This window comes from Papaver somniferum, chromosome 7, assembly GCF_003573695.1.
Source record: "Papaver somniferum cultivar HN1 chromosome 7, ASM357369v1, whole genome shotgun sequence".
Taxonomy (NCBI): domain Eukaryota; kingdom Viridiplantae; phylum Streptophyta; class Magnoliopsida; order Ranunculales; family Papaveraceae; genus Papaver; species Papaver somniferum.
The window spans coordinates 45,635,764-45,638,214 of NC_039364.1; the positions used below are offsets into that span (position 1 = coordinate 45,635,764).

A 2,451-nucleotide genomic window follows, 5' to 3' on the forward strand; every position below is an offset into this window, starting at 1 on the left:
GATTTTTTTTTTTAAGTTTAAATTTTCAAATGAACGGTATTAAATACAATATCCTTTCCTTTCCAACATCACATATCGTAAGTAAAGTGATCGTATTATTTTATATTTAAATTACACTGAAATTTTTTTAATTTTAGGCTATAATAAATAATTAATTAGAGTACAATAAACTTTCTAATAAGAAAATATATTACCATTAATGTTTTGAAAAGGTTAATTATAAGTAAAAAACAATTATATATTTTATTTTTCTTGACACAAAATTGACAATTATAAAATTGTAACTTTTAAGTCTTTTTAAGAGGATATTAAATGATTAATAGCACATAGAAGCCTTTCAGGCCGGGCACCAGGCCGGGTATCAGGCCGGGCATCATAATTAATCGCAAAGCCCGAGACCGCCCAATAAATTAATCCAGGCCAGGCCGGGTAGCCCGCAACGGGCCATAACAGGCTTTGGGCAATTTCAGGTACAGGCGAGCTTGGGCGGATACGGGCAGGCTGAGTTTTTTCGGGTAATATTTGCACCCATAATTTTAGGAAATAAGAATTTTTTAAATTAATGAGTTTACAAGTATACCCTTGAAGTGGGTCCATTATCCAAGGGTCAAAAAGAAAAGAAAAAGATTACGATTATGGTTTCTCCATTCTCTTCTCTTTTATCTCCGGCTTTAGGCTCATTCACAGATGAAACTCTTCTCCTTCTTAATTTCTTATCTAGCTTTCTGCTACTGCATCTCTATTCTTTAGAATCTCCAGTATATTTCTTTTTTACTTCTTTTTAATGAAATCCATCACTTGAGCATATCATGGTTTGCTTTATCTATTGTTGCAGAGATATATAATCAAGGTTTGATTTTGATGAAAGAAGAAGACAAACGGAGGTAAAATGATTTATTATCGGTGTTGCAGAGAATAATATGATTTGGATATGGTACAATTTGTGTTTAGTCAGAGTGTTTTTATTTTTTGAGAATTGATTTAGATATGAAAATCTAAATTAGGGTTTCGATTAATTTTTGGGTTTCAATTCGGATTCACGGTAGAATCGATTCAATAGGGTTTCAGTTATAGTTTCAATTGGAGATTTTGATGGAATAATAATAGATCAGATGAATTTATGATGGTTCATGGACAGAGTTGCTGTTTCTAATACGAGAGAAATAAGGGAAGGATTTGATAAATTTGTTTGGTAGTGGTCAAGGAAGATAAGAAAAAGATTTGTTTTCGTTACTCAATTACTCTGATAATAGTGTTTTCGTGGTTGCAGTGGTAGTGAGAAAGTAACAGAGACTAGAAAATGTGATGCACAGAGAGATTGAAGAAGAATTTCTTCGGAGAATTTCTTCAAACAGTTATTGAGCGTGAACCGGTGTTGGTGGAGATGAGCTTCTATTTCTTCTTCTAACCCTTGTTTATCTCCTTTCCTGCAATTAACCGCATATCAAGACAATCACATATCGCTTACACCATTCAACATCAGATTACAGTGACAAACCGCGTCCATTTGTTTCCTCCACTTCAAATGGAAGCAATATTTCTTTTATCTAATCACTACCATTCACAGCCACCGTTGATCCTTGTGTAACAACTCAAACAGACCCATCCACAGAAGAACACATACTTCCCTCTTCTTGCGATCATCACCTGTAACAATGGCAGCAACCCCCTTTTCATGTTTCACATTGAACCCATTTTGTTCGCTGTCTAAAACAGTACAATACCTATTTCGAAATTCCTTGCAAACCCTAGTCTTTAAGAGCTCGTAATCACCATTAATAACAACAATCGGAAAAATGATAGCAAAAACAATTCTTGTTGATTAAAATTGATAGTACAGTTCGGAGAAGGAGAAGGAGAAGGTGAAAGGATGAGGGTTATATTGAATGGGTATTTTGTAAATATTAGTAGAATTAGGGGTATAATTGTAATCTCGTTTATTTATTTAATTTAATATAATTTTTCGTTTTATTTACTAAACAGAAGTCAAGATTTAACTGGTCAATTACAGTCAACGTCAAGTCCAGGTACCAAAGCCTAACGTTGGACAAATGTTAGACCAAAGCCTAGTGTTGGCCTAAACCTGAGTACCAAACTCCAATTATCCCTTATTTGATTCATGACCTTGGTGATAATAACCTTCATCCCCATAAAGGATCTCATGTTATAGTGAATGAGCTTGCGAATCCAATGAGCCAAGAATCACTCAATTCCGAGTTATAACGACAAAGTTATGAGTGATTTAAGTTCATTAGTAGGAAACATTCCATGGGCTTTGGAGTGGTCCGAAAACTTGGGCCCAACACGTGACTAAAAGAGATTTTTGGTCAAGTTGGTGATGTTTCCTTATCTAGGCAAGTTAGCTATTGGTCCAAACACTTTGATTACCATATTAAAGTGTTTGTGATTCCTGCCTAAGTTAAAATGTGATTTATTCACATAAATATAATT

At 34.2% G+C, this 2,451-nt stretch overlaps 1 long non-coding RNA gene across 1 annotated transcript; it reads left to right on the top strand.

Moving 5' to 3' along the window:
• Positions 1-653: 653 nt before the first annotated feature.
• On the top strand, positions 654-1,980 carry LOC113297170. Its single transcript, XR_003333355.1, has 2 exons — positions 654-884; positions 1,271-1,980. It is a non-coding gene; the product is annotated as an uncharacterized LOC113297170 (long non-coding RNA).
• The last annotated feature ends 471 nt before the right edge of the window (positions 1,981-2,451 follow it).